We start from the raw sequence: 20,520 nt of genomic DNA, 5'->3' as shown, positions 1-20,520 counted from the left end.
TGAGAAAGAGGTGAGAGAAAAAAAGAAAGAGAAAATGAGAATACAAGGAGAAAACATAAAGAAATATTAAGGTAAAGGTAATTTAAAAGGAAGGATAGAAGGGAGAGTGAAAGATATCATCAAGGGTCTTTATGGGCTGTATACATCCACGTGCTGCGGCTGCTGCTAAGTCGCTTCAGTCATGTCCGACTCTGTGCGACCCCATAGACGGCAGCCCATTAGGCTCCTCTGTTCCTGGCATTCTCCAGGCAAGAACGCATGCACGTGAGGAATACTCAATTTTATAAAATTATAGTTTATTCCAACTCAAGTGTATTCAAGTAAAATAATGCAAAACAATGGATACAGTATTGGCAATTGGAAGGCACCGTGTAAGTAAGGAGCTCAAAATTCAGTTTTATTAGCATCACCATGTATCTGCTTCTGATCATAACTCTTGATGTTATTAGGGAAATGGGGCCTAGAAATTCTTGATTCTGTCTTTGTTGAGTCACTTGACACTGACTTCTTAAGAAGTGATATTCATAAACAGAACAAACATAATGAAGAATCTTAAAAGAGGGGCAACAAATGGCAATAAGTATAGCTGTCTATTAGGGGGAGATTTTGCAAATGAGGTAACAAAGCCACTCTGACTAAAAGGAATGGTCACAGGCAGGAAAACAGAATGAAGAGGGGCTGAGTCCAAGGACAATTGCCAGCCATGCAGATACAGTCATCTGAACACCAAATGTGCCATTATAGTAACATCATGACACTTAGACATAATTTTCCCTCTAAAAAGTATACCAGCAATGACTTTTGATAATTACCAAAGGAATTATCATTTCAAGATTGATGTGTGAATTGAAGCGGGCTTATGAGCGCCTGCCAAAGCAGGCAAGAAAAGAACCACTTACTGCCAAGACTTGCTTCCTGTGCTTCAAGTCATATTTTATAACTGTTCTGGCTCCTGTCCTAATATTCAAGTGAGTTTAATTCTCAGCAACACTACATGTAAGGTGTGCAGACACAAACTTGGAATGCTAAGATAAAAAATCCAATACAGATCTTAACAGAGTTTATGGAAAAAGCAAAGCTCATGTACAGAGCAAAAGGTGGCTAAATGTCAGTGCAGACTTGTGGGTGGATATGGATTGTGTGCAGAAATTCAGGGTAACCCCAATTCTCCAGAATAGGGAAAAAATGTTGGGAACAACTTTTGGATTGCAAAAGGCACTTCACTGAGTTTATTTGCTTTGTAACACAGAGGAGGCTCTCAAGCTGTCAGTAAGGGCCAATTTATTTGTAATTTAGTTTCACATTTCAGTTAAGCTATTATCAGATTCCCAAGCTAGAGCGGCTCAGAGTAAACTAGAAGTTGAGGTGGAGAAAGGCTGCTATAAGAAAACACAAAAGTTACAGAAAATAATTAAATCACATAAGCACTCCAAAAGTTTGTCAAAATAATTCAAAATGTAAGAAGTCTGGGTTTATTTACTGAAGTTGCTAGAAGTCATACAGAACTTTTGATTCAAAGTTCTTTGAATTATCAGCTATTGACCTTGGGTCATCACAAAGTGCAATCTATTTATGCTTGTCTGTATATTACAGCTCAATTACAAACACAGCTCAAATACAAGCACATGCAGATAGAAAATGAGACGGAAACATATCTATCCAAGCATTCAGACTCAACCTGAAATTTAAATATTAAAGAAATCACCAAAATATTTAATACAAATAATGTTTGAAAATATAAACATTATCTAAAACCTTGTTATCTATGGAAGTTTTCAATTTGATAAATTTCCAAAAAAATGTGTAATCATTTTTCCTTGGTATCTTCTCCTTTAAGGAACTGATAGATATTTTCCCTTAAATAAAGAAGCAAAATATTTATACACTGAAAAACACAAATCATAGTTGAATGAAATTAAAGATGACACAAATAAATGGAGATACATTCCATGTCCATGGTTTGGAAATCCAGTATTGTCGAAATGTCCAAACAACTCATTGTAATCTACAGATTCAATGCAATCCATATCAAGATCTCAATGGAATTTTTTTTTTTTTTTTGCAGAAAGGGAAAAAAATACAGTCCTAAAATTCATAACCTAAATAACCAAAACAAACTTGAGAAAGAAAACAAAAATTCAGACCTCAGAATTCTTGTGTTCAAAACACATTAAAAGGTACAGTAATCAAAATGGTATGGTACTGGCATTAAAAAAATCATACACAACATAATTTTGATTGTATGATTTTTTATTTGTATACAATCAAAATCATGTTCTATGGACAAGGAGCCTGGCAGGCCATGGTCCATGGGGTCGCAGACAGTCGGACATAACTGAAGTGACAAAGCACACAAGCATACAGAACACAGAATTCAGAAATAAACCCAGGCATTTATAGTTAATGATCTTTGGCAAAGGCGATGAGGCTCCACAATGAGGAACAGACAATTTATTCATATGATGTTGAGAAAAACTGGACTTCTACATGCAAAAGATAGAAAGTGAACTTTATTTTGTAACATTCACAAAAATCAACTCCAAATGGGTTGAAGACTTAAGTATAAGATCTTAAGTTATAAAACTTGTAGAAGAAAACATAGGGGAAACTTAATGAGATTGGTTTTGGCAATGATTTCTTGGCTAACGCACCAAAAGCAAGTACAACAAAAACAAGAATGAGCAAACGAGACTCCCTCAAACTAAAAAGCTTCTGCATAGTGTATGAAATAGTCAACAGCTTGAAAAGGCAGTCTGCATAATGGGAGACCATACTGGAAAGCCATATATATGACAAAAGGTTAAAATTCAAAATATATCGGTAAATCCAACAACTCAACAACGAAAAATAATAATAATCCAATTAGTGCACAATACATGAATAGACATTTCTGAAAAGGAAATATACAAATGACCAACAGGTATAGGGAAAGATGCTCAACATTACTAATCATCAGGGAAATGCAAATCAAAACCACAATAAGATACAAAATCATATGTGTCTGTGTAGAATAGGATGGCATATACGTGTGTGTGTGTGTGCAACAGAAAACAACAGATGTGTTGAGGATGCGGAAAATTTGGTACCCTTGCGCAATCTTGGTGAATGCAAAATTGTGCAGCTGCTGTGGAAACAATGTACAGATTTCTCAAAAAACTACAACTAGAACCATAACATGGCCCAGCAATCCTGTTTCTTCCCAGTATTTATCCAGAAGAATCAGAATCTCAAACAGATAACTGCACTCCTATGTTCACTGCAGCATAGTTCAAAACAGCCAAAAGGTAGAAACAGTCTGAATGTCCATCAGGAGATGAATGGATAAGCAAAAGGTGGTTCATGCATGCTATAGAATACTATCTAATGTTTAAAAGGAAATTCTGTCACATACTATAACAAATGAATCCTGAGAACATTATGCTAAGTGAAGATAATAACAGAAAGAAAAACTGCATGATGTCACTTATAAGTTCAGTTCAGCCATTCAATTGTGTCCCACTCATTGAGACCACATGAACTGCAACACACCAGGCCTCCCTGTCCATCACCAACACCTGGAACCTATTCAAACTCAGGTCCATCGAGTTGGTGATGCCATCCAATCATCTCATCTTCTGTCTTCCATTCTTCTCCCGCTTTCAATCTTTCCCAGTGTCAGGGTCTTTTGCAATGAGTCGATTCTTCATATCAGGCGGCCAAAGGACTGGAGTTTCAGCTTCAGCATCAGTCCTTCCAATGAATATTCAGGACAGATTTCCTTTAGGATGGACTGGTTTGATCTCTTTGCAGTCCAAGGGACTCTCAAGAGTCTTCTCCAACACCAGAGTTCAAAAGAATCAATTCTTCAGCACTCAGCTTTCTTTATGGTCCAACTTTCACATCCATACATGACTACTGGAAAAACCATAACATTGACTAGACGGACACTTACTAGTTAGCAAAATAATGTCTGTTTTTTAATACGCTGTCTAAGTTTGTTATAGCTTTTCTGCCAAAGAGCAGGAGTCTTTTCATTTCATGGCTGCAGTCACCATCTGCAGTGATTTTGGAGCCCAAGAAAATAAAGTCTGATACTGTTTCCATTGCTTCTCTATTTATTTGCCATGATGTGATGGGACCAGATGCCATGATCTTAGTTTTTTGAATGTTGAGCTTTAAGCCAATTTCTTCACTCTCCTCTTTCACTTTCATCAAGAGGCCCTTCAGTTCTTCGCTTTCTGCCATAAGGCTGTTGTCATCTGCATATCTGAGGTTATTGATCTTTCTCCTGGATATCTTGATTCCAGGTTCTGCTTCATCCAGTCCAGCATTTCTCATGATGTACTCTGCATATAAATAAAATAAGCAGGGTGATAATATACAGCCTTGACGTACTCCTTTCCCGATTTGGAAACAATCTGTTGTTCCATAGGCAGTTCTAACTGTTGCTTCTTTAACTGTTGCTTCTTGTCCTGCATACAGATTTCTCAGGAGGCAGGGAAGGTGGTCTGATATTCCCATCTCTTTAAGAATTTTTCACAGTTTGTTGTGATACACACAATCAAAGGCCTTGGTGTAATCAATAAAGAAGAAGTAGATGTTTTTCTGGAACTCTCTTGCTTTTTCAATGATCCAATGGATATTGGAAATTTGATCTCTAGTTCCTCTCTCTGCCTTTTCAAAATACAGCTTGAACATCTGGAAGTTCATGGTTCACATACTTTTGGAGCCTGGCTTGGAGAATTTTGAGCATTAATTTGCTAGTGTGTGAGATGAGTGCAATTGTGTGGTAGTTTGAGCACTCTTTGTCATTGCTTTTCTTTGGGATTGGAATGAAAACTGTCCTTTTCCAGTCCTGTGGCCACTGCTGAGTTTTCCAAATTTGCTGGCATTTGTTGGCATTTTGCTGGCACTTTCACAGCATCATCTTTTAGGATTTGAAATAGATCAACTAGAATTCCATCACCTCCACTAGCTTTGTTTGTAGTGATGCTTCCTAAGGCCCACTTGACTTCGGATTCCAGGATGTCTGGCTCTAGGTGAGTGATCACAGCATCATGGCTATATGAGTCATGAATATCTTTTTTGTACAGGTCTTCTGTGTATTCTTGCCACCTCTTCGTAATATCTTCTGCTTATGTTAGGTCCATACAATTTCTGTCCTTTATTGTGCCCATCTTTGCATGAAATGTTCCCTTGGTATCTTTGATTTTCTTGAAGAGATCTCTAGTCTTTCCCATTCTATTGTTTTCCTCTATTTATTTGCATTAATAACTGAGGAAGGCTTTCTTATCTCTCCTTTCTATTCTTTGGAACTCTGCATTCAAGTGAGAATATCTTTCCTTTTCTCCTTGGCCTTTCACTTCTCTTCTTCTCTCAGCTATTTGTAAGGCCTCCTCAGACAACCATTTTGCCTTTTTGCATTTCTTTTTCTTGGGGTTGGTCTTGATCACTGCCTCCTGTACAGTGTCAGGAACCACAGTCCATAGTTCCTCAGGCACTTTATCAGATCTGATCCCTTACAATTGATTTAGGTCATACTTGAAGTTGGCTTAAAGCTCAACATTCAGAAAATGAAGATCATAGCATCTGGTCCCATCGCTTCATGGGAAATAGATGGGGAAACAGTGGAAACAGTGTCAGACTTTATTTTGGGGGGCTCCAAAATCACTGCAGATGGTGACAGGAGCCATGAAATTAAAAGACGCTTACTCCTTGGAAGGAAAGTTATGACCAACCTAGATAGCATATTCAAAAGCAGAGACATTACTTTGCCAACAAAGGTCCATCTAGTCAAGGCTATGGTTTTTCCAGTGGTCATGTATGGATGTGAGAGTTGGACTGTGAAGAAAGCTGAGTGCTGAAGAATTGATGCTTTTGAACTGTGGTGTTGAAGAAGACTCTTGAGAGTCCCTTGGACTGCAAGGAGATCCAACCAGTCCAGTCTGAAGGAGATCAGCCTTGGGATTTCTTTGGAAGGAATGATGCTAAAGCTGAAGCTCCAGTACTTTGGCCACCTCATGCGAAGAGTTGACTCATTGGAAAAGACTGTGATGCTGGGAGGGATTGGGGGCAGGAGGAAAAGGGGACGACAGAGGATGAGATGGCTGGATGGCATCACCGACTCGATGGACGTGAGTCTGAGTGAACTCTGGGAGTTGGTGATGGACAGGGAGGCCTGGCGTGCTGCAATTCATGGGGTCGCAAAGAGTCAGACACGACTAAGTGACTGAACTGAACTGAACTGAATTCAATGGTCTAGTGGTTTTCCCTACTTTCTTCAATTTAAGTCTGAATTTGGCAATAAGGAATTCATGATCTGAGCCACAGTCAGCTCCTGGTCTTGTTTTTGCTGACTATACAGAGCTTCTCCATCTTTGGCTGCAAAGAATATAATTGATCTGATTTAAGTTTTGACCATCCGGTGATGTCCACGTGTAGTCTTCTCCTGTGTTGTTGGAAGAGGGTGTTTGTTATGACCAGTGTGTTCTCTTGCAAAACTCTGTTAGCCTTTGCCCTGCTTCATTCTGTACTCCAAGGCCAAATTTGCCTGTTAATCCAGGTGTTTCTTGACTTCCTACTTTTGCATTCCAGTTCCCTATAATGAAAAGGACATCTTTTTTGGTTTGTTAGTTCTAGATGGCCTTGTAAGTCTTCACAGAACTGTTCAACTTCAACTTCTTCAGCCTTACTGGTTGGGTCATAGACTTTGGTCACTGTGATATTATATGGTTTGCTTTGGAAACAAGCAGAGATCATCCTGTCATTTTTGTAACTGCATTCAAGCACTGCATTTTGGACTCTTTTGTTGACTATGATGGCTACCCCATTTCTTCTAACGTATTCTTGCTCACAGTAGTAGATATATTGGTCATCTGAGTTAAATTCACCTCTTCCAGTCCATTTTATTTCACTGATTCCTAAAATTTCAAGATTCACTCCTGCCATGTCCTTTTTGACCACTTCCAACTTACCTTGATTCATGCATCTAACATTCCAAGTTTCTATGTAATATTGTTCTTTACAGCATTGGACTTTACTTCAGTCACCAATCACATCCACAACTGAGTGTTGTTTTTGCTTTGGCTCTATCTCTTCGTTCTTTCTGGAGTTATTTCTCCACTGTTCTCTAGTAGCATACTGGGCACCTACTGACCTGGGGAGTTCATGTTTCAGTGTCCTATCTTTTTGCCTTTTCATGCTGTTTATGGGGTTCTCAAGGCAAGAATTCTGAAGTGGCTTGCCATTCCCTTCTCCAGTGGACTGTGTTTTGTCAGAATTCTACACCATGGCCCATCCCTCTTGGGTGGCCCTACAGGACATGGCTCATAGTTTGATTGAGTTAGACAAGTCTATGGTCCATGTGATCAGTTTGATTATTTTTCTGTGATTGTGGTTTTCATTCTGTGTGCCCTCTGATGGAGAAGGATAAGAGGCTTATGGAAGATTCCTGATGGGATAGATTGAGGAGGAAACTGGGTCTTGTTCTGATGGGCGGGGCCATGCTCTGTAAACCTTTAATCCAATTTTCTGTTGATGGGTGTGGCTGTGTTCCCTCCCTGTTACTTGACCTGAGACCAAACTATGGTGGGGGTAGTGAAGATAATGGCGACCTCCTTCAAAAGGTCCAGTGCATGCGCTGCTGCACTCAGTGCCCCCTACCCTGCAGCAGGCCGCTGCTGACCCACGCCTCCTCCGGAGACTCCTGGACAACTGTGGGCAAGTCTGGGTCAGTCTTTTGTGATGTCACTGCTCCTTTCTCCTGGGTCTTGTTGCACACAGGTTTTGTTTGTGCTCCCCAAGAGTCTGTTTCCCAGTCCTGTATAAGTTCTGGTGGCTCTAAGGTGGGGTTAATGGTGACCTCCTCCAAGAGGGTTTATGTCATACCCAGGTCTGCTTCTGTGAGAGCTCCTGCCCCAAGGCAGGTCACTTATAAGAGGTATATGAAATAATCAAATTCATAGAAGCAGAAAGTTGAATGGTAGTTGCCAGGGGCCACAGGGAGGTAGAAAAGGGGAGTTGTCCAATGTAGAATTTTAGTCATGCAAGATGAAAAAGTTCTAGGTTTCTGCCGTATGATGATATAAATATAATTAACAATGCTGTGTAGTACACATAAAAATCTGTTAAGATTTCATGCTATTTGTATTTTACCACAGTTTTTTAAAAGAATATTAATTGAAAAACATACTTTAAAATTCAGTCTATACATTGTCAAAGAAAAGCATGTAAATATGAGAACATGAAACATGAGTATTTTTTTCAGGATTGATAGCTTGCATACATTAAACATTCATATGCATGAACACATATACACACATGCATGCACACACCTATACATACACACACTTTTTATCACATCGATGCTTTTTTTTTGGACATGTTCCAATCTATTTTCCTAAAATGCAAGATTCAGAATAAGCACAATAGTTGAGAGTGTCTGATTGTGCAGAGGACTTTATTATAGCCAACATACTTGTTTTAAACATTGGTAAATCAATCTGTATTTGATAATTATAACTGCATATATTTCCATAACCTCTTTATCAGTCCAAGTTAGTGTGTCATCGTATCAAGCTTGGGGTATAGTTCTTAGACATGGGATTCCACCAACCTGAATTCTGTGTCCAGTCTCTTTACAAAATAAATCTGGCATATACTGTTTTTGATCACTAGTTTCATTAATATTGGGTTGAAATGTGTCTCTAGTTACCCATCCCAAGCTATTTGGAACATCACAGCCTCACTTACACCAGTACTTATTGGCTGACCTTAATCTTCATTTGATTAAAATAAACAAACCCCAACAGACACTAGTTTCTCTTTCTATAATAAGTTGAGTAGAGTGTTTTCATAGCATTAAATAAATCTGCTAGTTAGAAAGGTGAGGACATTTAAATTTTACGCCTGGTAGAACCTGTTAAAATTGGCTTTAATTGACAGTCTTCGAAAGTTGCATTCAAATTTAATGTAATTCCCTGCTATATTAGAAGAAACATTCTATAAATCTAGAAATTTGAGAGAATCTATTCTAATGGATCTCTGTGGTTCTTTGGATCTTTGTGGGAGCATTAATAAATACTTGTCACAATAAATGTTGGATACATAAACAGCCCACCACTCAAATAAGTGAAGTAAAGTCTGTATATAATTATCTAAGCCTGGAGTCTAATTCTATTTGAAATATAAATTAAAGCATTCTTGCAAGCTTTAAAAATGCATGAACTTTAAAGGGAATGAAACCACCATATAAGTCAGAGGAACATGATGTCCGGTTGTGTTCAGATAACCAATAGTTATCTATTACTTCAAAAATCCTGCTCATGATTTTTCTATCACCACTACCATGGACTTGCATTTGCAGTTGTCTTATTTTCAGCAACTCTACATCTAAGTGGAGGCATCTGATTGTTCTATTGTATTTTCTAGGGTAGAAGAGTTTAGATATTTATACATCAATATAATAATATTTACTTTTTAAATGTTCAAATATTTTTGATGTGGACTATTTTTAAAGTATTTGTTGAATTTGTTTCAATATTGTTTCTGTTTTATGGTTTGTTTTTCTGGCCTCAAGGCATATGGGACCTTAGCTCTCTGATCAGGGATTGAATCCATATCCCCTGTATTAGAACACAAAGCTTCAACCACTGGACAGCCAGGGACGTCCTTTAACACACATTTTTAAAACTTAATTTTCTTCATTTCTTCTCCAATTACAATTAAATGGCTATGTTTATTATTAATTATTTTGTGTGTGAGGTAGATAACAAAAACCAAGTATTTCACTTTAAGATAGGAAAAGGAGTAGTTTATTTGATACGTGTTATATAAAGGGGGCATTATGGCTCAAAGGCCCCATAAGTATATGGGTCACATATTGTGTTATGGCTGTCCTAAGGTCTGGAATCTATTCAGAATTACCGCAGCATCCTAGTCAAGGAAGTGATCATCAGTTCAACACCTTTCCTGGCCTTATATGATCTACTTGCTTGCAAATTATCTTAAAATATTTCTTAATTCTGGATTCTTCATTATGAGGTAGATGGAGCATATGACCGTACTTGCCCAGGACAGGTTAGTGTACAACTTTTATAAATAATACAATTCCTGTAATATTTTAGCATCTTTTTTCTCACAGTCATAAAGGTATGGATTTGAAAGGTAAATATTAGTGTCATCCTTCTTATTGACAAACAAGTAAAGAATATAACTTACTGAGGACTCAAGAGCTCTTTTGCAATACAGAGTCAGACTCTACTTTCAATGTTTAGTTGCTGACAAAATCCGAAATCCCATACCACCATCTTTCCCACTTGCCCCAACTAAACAAGTCTATAAGAAATTCATGCACTTTCCTGTTTGGCACAGGCAGGAAGTTCTTAGCACACGCACTGAACATTCAGAAAACTAAGATCATGGCATCTGGCCCCATCACTTCATGGCAAATAGATGGGGAAACAGTGGAAACAGTGATAGGCTTTTTATTTTGGGGCTCCATCAGGAACCTCAGAATGTGACAGTTTTCTGAAATGGGGTCTGTGCAGATGTAATTGACTAAGTTGAAATGAGTTCATACTGGATTAGGGTGGGCCCTTAATGCAATAAGACTGAGGTCTTTATAAGAAAAGGAGAAAGCAAGCCATATGATGATGGAGACATAGATTGGACTGAGGCAGTTACTAGCCAAAAAATGCCAAGATTTTCTAGCAACCACCAGAGACTGGGAGAGAGGCATGGAACAGATTTTATTTGATTCCCCATAATGAGCTAACCGTACTGTCACTGACATCACAGAAGTGATTTTAAACTTCTAGCCTCCATAAATGTTAGAGAAAAAGTTTCTGGTGCTTAGGTCACCTGGTTTCTGACAATTTGTTACAACGATAAAGGACTAAGATACCATGCATTCCCTGGCCTTTGCATAAGAAAGCTTACCCTGGACACATCATCTAAGCACAAGAAATCCAAAGCCAGAGAGTCTTCCATTTTCTTTCAAGTTATTTTTGGATTTGCTTGGGAGCCTGCTCTGCTAGCCCCAGAAAGCCTCATTACATGATGAAGTTGGTAAATCTCTTCATACACTCTTGGTGGAATGATGTATGGCATTATTGTCCTCAATATATGAACCAAACTTGGGTTGGAGGTTTATCCCACTTTCACCCCAATGACTACATCACTGTTCTTGTTGAGTTGCTAAGTCATGTCTAACTCTTTGTGACCACATGGATTGCAACACCCCAGGCTTCTCTGTCCTTCACTATCTCCAGGAATCTGTTCAGAATTCATGTCCATTGTGTTGGTGATGCTATGCAACCATCTCATCCTCTGTCGACTCCCTCACCCCACCCTCAATCTCTCCTAGCATCAGGGTCTTTTCCGATGAGTCGGCACTGCGCATCAGATGGCCAAAGTATTGGAGCTTTAGCATCAGTCTTGCCAATGAATATTCAGGGATGATTTCTTTTAGGATTGACTGATTTGATCTCCTTGTGGTTCAAGGGACTCTCCAGAATCTTCTCCAGTATCACAGTTCAAAAGCACCAATTCTTCAATGCTACGTTACCTGTATTCTAAATCAAGTTCTGACACTGAATGACTATGATAAGTCTCATATGTATGATCAAGTTCCATTCTGAGTGCAAATCCATTAAATCCAATTGTTCATAAGTCCAACAAACTTAGCCTAGGTACCCGAAAAACACAACTGGATATATAGCACTGTACTGTAATAGGTTTATAATAATATTCACACTATAATGCATAAAAACAAACTCAAAAAATAGAGAAAATATTTTTAATCTTATAATATCTTGAAACCATCTCCAATAAAAATAAATGCAAAAAAGCAAAATGGCTGTCTGAGAAGACCTTACAAATAACTGAGAAAAGAAGAGAAGTGAAAAGAAAAGGAGAAAAGGAAAGATATACCCACATGAATGCAGAGTTCCAAAGAATAGCAAGGAGAGATAAGAAAGCCTTTCTCAGTGATCAGTGGAAAGAAGTAGAGGAAAACAATAGAATGAGAAAGACTAGAGATCTCAAGAAAACTAGAGATACCAAGGGAACATTTCATGCAAAGATGGGCTCAATAAAGGACAGAAATGGTATGGACCTAACAGAAGCAGAAGATAATAAGAAAAGGTCGCAAGAATACACAGAAGAACTATACAAAAAAGATCTTCACGACCCAGATAATCACAATGGTGTGATCACTGACCTAGAGCCAGACATCCTGGAATGTGAAGTCAAGTGGGCCTTAGGAAGCATCACTACGAACAAAGTTAGTGGAGGTAATGGATTCCAGTTGAGCTATTTCAAATCCTAAAAGATGATGCTGTGAAAGTCCTGCACTCAATATGGCAGCAAATTTGGAAAACTCAGCAGTGGCCAGAGGACTGGAAAAGGTCAGTTTTCATTCCAATCCCAAAGAAAGGCAATGCCAGAGAATGCTCAAACTACCACACAATTGCACTCATCTCACACACTAGTAAAGTAATGCTCAAAATTCTCCAAGCCAGGCTTCCACAGTATGTGAACTGCAAACTTCCAGATGTTCAGACTGGTTTTAGAAAAGGCAGAGGAACCAGAGATCAAATTTCCAACATCCATTGTATTATTGAAAAAGCAAGACAGTTCCAGAAAAACATCTACTTCTGCTTTGTTGACTATATCAAAGCCTTTGACTGTGTGGATCACCACAGTGGAAAATGCTTAAAGAGATGGTAATATCAGACCATCTGACCTGTATGTAGGACAAGAAGCAACAGTTAGAACTGGACATGGAACAACAGACTGGTTCCAAATAGGAAAAGGAGGACGTCAAGGTTGTATATTGTCACCCTGCTTATTTAACTTCTATGCAGAGAACATCATGAGAAATGCTGGGCTGGAAGAAGAACAAGCTGGAATCAAGATTGCCGGGAGAATTATCAATAACCTCAGGTATGCAGATGACACCACCCTTATGGCAGAAAGTGAAGAAGAACTAAAGAGTCTTGATGAAAGTGAAAGAGGAGAGTGAAAAAGTTGGCTTAAAGCTCAACATTCAGAAAACTAAGATCATGGCATCTGGCCCCATCACTTCATGGCAAATAGATGGGGAAACAGTGGAAACAGTAACAGACTTTTTATTTTGGGGCTCCAAAATCACTGCAGATGGTGATTGCAGCCATGAAATTAAAAGACACTTACACCTGGGAAGAAAAGTTATGACCAACCTAGATAGCATATTGAAAAGCAGAGACATTACTTTGTCAACAAAGGTCCGTCTAGTCAAGGCTATGGTTTTTCCTGTGGTCATGTATGGATGTGAGAGCTGGACTATAAAGAAAGCTGAGTGCTGAAGAATTGATGCTTTAGAACTGTGGTGTTGGAGATGACTCTTGAGAGTCCCTTGGACAGCAAGGAGATCCAACCAGTCCATCCTAAAGGAAATCAGTTCTGAACATTCACTGGAAGGACTGATGCTGAAGCTGAATCTCCAATACTTTGGCCCCTTGATGTGAAGAATGGACTCATTTAAAAAGACCCTTGATGCTGGGAAAGATTGAAGGCAGGAGGAGAAGGCAATGACAGAAGATGTGATGGTTGGATGGCATCACCGACTCAATGGACACGAATTTGAGTAAACTCCAAGAGTTGGTGATAGAGAGGTTGGCCTGGCATGCTACAGTTCATGGGGTCACAAAGAGTCAGACACTACTGAGCAACTGAAGTGAACGGAATATCTTGAAAAGTATAGTACTGTGCATCATTACTGTTTTTCTACTTGCTTCTGGACATACCTGGCTTGAAATAAAGATACTCTACTACCGTCCTCTCTACAGTACTGTACGGTAAAATGCATAAAAGTACCACCACTTGTAGAGGGTGCACACACATGATAATGTACTCCAGATATGTGAACTAACCTTCATGGTTGGACATGCGAATGCACATTTGCATCTTTGGAAGTTTGCAACTTGAGGGTTCATATGTAGGAGAATTACAGTACTTTGATTTTAGGAAGGCAGATAGCATTTGGTGATTTCTCTTTTTTTTATCTAAAAATGGGTAGTTTGAACAATAATTACAGTTGCCAAATATGAGAACCAAGGGTTATAAGTTTCCATTCTGAGGTTCATGACAGATAGCTTTGTGAAATCTTTCTAGCTAAGCATAGGATGGAGTTTCATTTTCCTTCTCAATGGAGTAGCATAAGAAATTACCCCAGTAGCTTTTTATCCCTGGAAGTCTATGCAAAGTATGGATGCCCATTGCTAGTAATTTATCATTCAATTTCTGACTAGTTTTATACTGTCTATTTTCTTGGTAGCCTTTCTCCCCTAAACCTCATAGCTCTATTCCTGCCTTCTTCTACTGCTTATTCTTTAGTATTGATGACCTGGTCTACAACCTCATCCTTCTCAGTATTTACTTTTGCTTCCAAATTGACCTGCAATTATCAGGATGAAAACTTTCAATATTTAGTAATATATCAGTAAGTCTTATTTTAACCTGGCTTGCTGTAGTAATATTGAATGCAGAGAAATGTCAAGGCCTGCTTATTTAATTCTTCAAACCATGCATAATGGTGGTATTTATTATTCTTTGCATATGGTTTACATTCTATGCAAAAAATGGGCTGTTATGTGTGCATCAGCCACGGACTGAAAATGTCTACTATATGTATAGGATCTTCACATGTGAAAAATTGAAGTTTAAAGGAAACCTTTATGAAAGGAAAAGAAAGTTGAACTGAGAGATGAACTGACTCTGTCTTAATATGCTTTGTATTAGCTTTTGCAATCTGCTTTTGCATTCAGAAATGAGAGGAATTTCCTGGTGTGACCTCTTCTGTGCATTCCACTCCATTTTACATGCTAACACACATATCAGAAATTAACTGTGTGTGTGTGTTCAGTTGCTTCAGTTGTGTCTGGCTTTTTGCCACCCGATAGACTGTAACTCACCAGGCTCCTCTGTCCATGGGATTTTCCCAGCAAAAATACTGCAGCGGGTTGTTGTTCCCTCCTCAGGGGGTCTTCCAGACCCAGGTTCTAACCCATGTTTCCTACTTCTCCTGCACTGCAGGTGGATTCTTTACCTCTGAGCCACTGGGGAAGTCCTAACTATAAGAGACTACAATAATGAAGGACAAAGGCTTGGTGAAGTGGACCAAAAAAAAAAAAATCTACAGCTCAAGGAGTCTCTGCTTTTCTCTTGCTTAATAGCCTTAAGCCAATCACTAAACTTCTCTGAGTCATAAAGCTGCTCCTCTTTGACAAGAAGAAGGTAAACTAGAAAGCACTCTAACCTTAACAGCCTTCTGCATTTCTTTGATTTAACTGGTGTTGTATTGGGCTCACAGAGGGACAGGATCCAATAAAAATAAACCTTCCATTCAAAACTCACCTCCATTATAGAACATGAAATGATGTTAGAACTACAAATACAAAGATAAGGAAGTAGGCATGAGCCTTCATCATTTTTCACTGGACTAAAATGAATTCTTTGCCAACAAAGGTCTGTCTAGTCAAGGTTATGGTTTTTCCAGTGGTCATGTATGGATGTTGGATGTTGGAGAGTTGGACTGTGAAGAAAATCGAGCGCCGAAGAATTGATGCTTTTGAACTGTGGTGTTGGAGAAGACTCTTGAGAGTCCCTTGGACTGAAAGGAGATCCAACCAGTCCATCCTCAAGGAGATCAGCCCTGGGTGTTCTTTGGAAGGAATAATGCTAAAGCTGAAGCTCCAGTACTTTGGCCACCTCATGCGAAGAGTTGACTCATTGGAAAAGACTCTGATGCTGGGAGGGATTGGGAGCAAGAGGAGAAGGGGACGACAGAAGATGAGATGGCTGGATGGCATCACTGACTCGATGGATGTGAGTCTGAGTGAACTCCGGGAGTTGGTGATGGACAGGGAGGCCTGGCGTGCTGCGATTCATGGGGTCACAAAGAGTTAGACACAACTGTGTGACCGAACTGAACTGAACTGAACTGAAAAGGAATTCAGACTAAAAGCAGACCCACTCAAACTGCTACTAATTATATATTCAGTTAAGGTGCATTTAATACAATGATATTGTCCTCTATTACACCCTGATCATTAAGAAACATCTTTGCAGTCACTAAAGTTTGCATATAAATATCCTAACACTGCTTAACTTTGTGTTTTCATTGGTAGGGAAAGTATAAAAATATTTGAGATTTTGCATTATAAAATGTGGAATGAAATAAGTAACACTATTTATCCTCGATTTGCAACTATCTTTCAGAGAAGACATAGTTGAGGAGGAAATTTATGCCCCATTGCTTCACAAACTCTGTTGTTATTGTTATTGTTGGGTCACTAAGTCGTGTCTGGCTCTTTTTGACCCTATGGACTGTAGTTTGTCGGGCTTCTCTGTCCATGGGATTTTTCAGGCAAGAATATTGGAGTAGGTTGCCATTTCCTTCTCCAGGAGATCTTCCCAATGTAGGGACTGAACCTGGGTCTCCTGCATTGGCAGGTGAATTCTTTAACCACTTAGCCACCAGAAAAGCCTTCATGCACTATAGAGCTTGTGGTGTTTTTTAACCCTACAAGGACGTGATGGGTGGAGAATGTGCCACCCACTGAAATTTATCATGTAAACTGAGGTCATAATTCTCACCTTTTTCTTTGTTCTCTACTGCTCTTTTCATCTTTGTTATGAATCAGAAGAACATACTCTTAGAAAGTGGCTCTCTTCTCTATTTTCTCCATCCAGTTCTAAACCCAGTGTATCTTATCTCTATCATTCACCACCCCCTCTCCACCAACAATACCAACTACCTCTAGCTGGGTAGACACTAGGAAGCTTTATACTCCATCACTTTATACCTGCTGTTTATTCAGTGTCAACCCAAAGCCTTTCTCCCCATTGCTCACCTGCCATCAGTTAAAATCATGTTTGGTTATGAAGATCTGTTGTAAAATCTTAAGGGTGGTTTCTTGCTCGTGCAAACACCTTCTATATCATGAGGCACTCTTAGTTTGTGCCTAGTAGAGTGTTTGTTTGTTTCACATCATATCAAATGTAGCCATATCAGTAAATGTTTACATGTTACACCCTAGACTATAGGCAGCTCAAAGGATGAGAATTGGTCTTATTCTTTGTACTAGCCTCAGTTCCTTGCTCAGTGTCTGTCACACAGAATATGTTCAATTATTAGTGGATGGATCTAAATATTAATAGTCAGCATTGATTGCATACTTAAAATTTTCCAGGCACTATTGTCTGTTCTGGGAGATTTTCATGTATTCACTTAATTAATTTGCATACAGACTTTAGGAGATGGATACTTTTCTGTCTTGACTATTCAGAAAATGATTCTGAGACATAAAGAAGTTACAGACGTTGCCCTTGGCCACATAATTGGGATGGAGACCTCAGATTCAAATCTGAGAAGTTCAGTTCAAGAGCTTGAGCTCTCACAGACCATAAGACAGCATGTGTAAGCATCCTGATTCAAGTTTATTTTAACATTTAATGGTAAAGTAACTAAAGATATTTCTCATGGTTTCCAATCCAGTGGTCTTTCTACTTCATTATAGTACATATTACTATATCTACTCGCATGCTCAGTCACTCAGTCATGTCCAATTCTTTGCAACCCCATAGACTGTAGCCCACAGGCTCCTCTATCTATGGAATTTTCCAAGCAAGAATAGTGGACTGCCATTTCCTACTCCAGTGGATCTTCCTGACCCAGAGATAGAACCTGCATATCTTGCATCTCCTGCATTGGCAGGGAGATTCTTTACCACTGTACTACCTACTTAATCCCACACTAAACAATTTTCTGATTTTTTAAAGCATGCTTCCTTTCATCCATTTCATTTCCTTTCATTTTTATTTAAAAAATAACATTTAAATATAATAAATTAAAATTTTTAATAAAATTGCATTTTCATTTCCAAATTTGTATGATGAAATCAATTTTCTCAATGAGAAAGAGTTCTATTTCCTTATAATTACATATAAGCAACTATAGCAAAATGTATGGTCCATAATGACAATGAATGTGACAATAAGGCGTAAGAACAGACTTACATACAAAAGATTCTATAAGAATCACAAGAGCAGACGTACGACCAGTTCCAGTGAATCCAGTCTTCTGCCTTTTGCCCCATAATATATGTAGTCCGTGCCTAGAACAGCTAGACTTGTCTCTTGGCCATGAAAGAAAAGAGACTGAAAAAGATCAGTAGGGGAGGAGATCACATTCCATTTCGTGTTTCTGAAAAGTTTCCAATCATAGAGGAAACATCTATTCTTCACTGTAACTAGTATTTCAGTTCCTCGAATCATATTTTAGAGGATTATCTGAATGAATTAATGCAATCTCATATTGGTTCAACTTTATGCTAAAGGAAGCAATAATCAGAGTAAGTAGAGCATGGGGTTTAAGCCCTAGCTCCCTTGCTTTCTAAATATGAAACTTTGGGCAGAGGACTTAGCTCCATTTCTTCTTCTTTTTTTTTCATTTTTGTAAAATAGAGTAAAGATAATATCTATATCTTAGAGCATTTTTAATGTACTTAGCTAATGAGTAATTTTATTACAGATAGTGAATCCTAGCAGTGAGTATTTTAAACAAGTATTTCAATAATTAGAGAATAAAAATAATAAACTCAATTTGGGGAAGATCTACTGTTAAAACTCACATTAAAAAAAATCTATACACATATCTACCATTCACATTTTCCTTTACCCAGTCTTTAAGTATGATGGGATGATTCTAAGTGTGTTGAGTTTATTTTATGGACATTTATTTTGTGGCACAAAATTCTGGATCCAGGAGCTTTATATTCTATTTTAAGATCTGCCAGGATCTTGTTAGTTAGCTCAGTTCAGTTCAGTAGCTCAGTCATGTCCGACTCTTTGTGACCCCATGGACTGCAGCATGCCAGGCTTCCCTATCCGTCACCAACTCTCAGAGCTTACACAAACTCATGTCTATTGAGTAGGTGATGCCATCCAACCATCTCATCCTCTGACGTCCCCTTCTTCTCCTGCCTTCAATCTTTCCCAGCATCAGGGTCTTTTCAAATGAGTCAGTTCTTCGCATCAGGTGGCCAAAGTATTGGAGATTCAGCTTCAGCATCAGTCCTTCCAATGAATATTCAGGACTGATTTCCTTTAGGATGGCCTAGTTGGAACTCCTTGCTGTCCAAGGGACTCTCAAGAGTCTTCTCCAACACCACAGTTCTAAATCATCAATTCTTCGGTGTTCAACCTTCTTTATAGTCCAACTCTCACATCCATACATGACCACTGGAAAAACCATAGCCTTGACTAGATGGACCTGTGTTGGCAAAGAAATATCTCTGCTTGTTAATATGCTGTCAGGTTGGTCATAGCTTTTCTTCCAAGGAGCAAGCGTCATTTAATTTCATGGCTGCAGTTAACATCTGCAGTGATTTTGGAGCCCCCCCAAAAATAAAGTCTGTCACTGTTTCCATTGTTTCCCCATCTATTTGCCATGAAGTCATGGGGCCAGATGCCATAATCTTAGTTTTCTGAATGTTGAACTTTAAGCCAACTTTTTCACTCTCCTCTTTCACTTTCATCAAGAGGCTCTTTAGTTCCTCTTCACTTTCTGCCACAAGGGTGGTGTCATCTGCATATCTGAGGTTATTGATGTTTCTCCCAGCAATCTTGATTCCAGCTTGTGCTTCATCCAGCCCATTGTTTCTCATGCTGTACTCTGCATATAAGTTTAATAAGCAGGGTGACAATATACAGCCTTGAAGTACTCCTTTCCCGATTTGTAACCAGTGACTTAGCTAATAAGAGATAAATCTATGTTTCCTCATTTATTAAATGAGTTGGAGAGGATGGTCACTAAACTGAAAATAAATGACTTGGTATGTCTATATTTATATTATATTAGCATTGTGAAAGTCACAAAAATTCATGTCGTTTCCATTTTCTCATCCATAAAGTAGTGATAATAATTGTGTCTACCTTAAAGAGATATTCGGAGAAGGCAATGGCACCCCACTCCAGTACTCTTGCCTGGAAAATCCCATGGATGGGGGAGCCTAAAGAGATATTGGATCAATGAAAACTTATAAAAACTTTTTAAAAATAATGTAGTTAGTATATGTGAAGCACCTTAAAATGGGACCTGGCATATATTATAAAATGTTCCTAATAAGCAGTGGTAATATCACACATTTGAAATGATTTTTGAAGAATTTAAACAAAAGTCTGTCCCCTTTGAAGGAATATAGTATATATTCAGGCAGTGTCTATACTGGGCTACCAGTTGTAGCCATTGAATCAAATCAGATCATTTTGGAAAAACACTTTTACTGAATTAACAAAATTAACAAACTTTATTGGCATCATAGACACCAGTTTTTCCAAATTGTCTTCTAAGGAGCACGGATTCTGTCTAATATTAAGAACAATAAAAAAGAAACAAAAGACTAAAGGATTTCATTGTTGAATATACTCTGTGGTCTACTAGAGATTCAGAAAGGTTTATCAGTTAAAATATTTATAGACAGTATTTAACTAACAGGT

The sequence above is a fragment of the Bison bison genome, unplaced genomic scaffold, assembly GCF_000754665.1.
Source record: "Bison bison bison isolate TAMUID 2011002044 unplaced genomic scaffold, Bison_UMD1.0 scf7180017854252, whole genome shotgun sequence".
Classification (NCBI taxonomy): domain Eukaryota; kingdom Metazoa; phylum Chordata; class Mammalia; order Artiodactyla; family Bovidae; genus Bison; species Bison bison.
The sequence above is the reverse complement of the archived record's forward strand: the minus strand, read 5'-3'. Positions refer to the sequence as shown.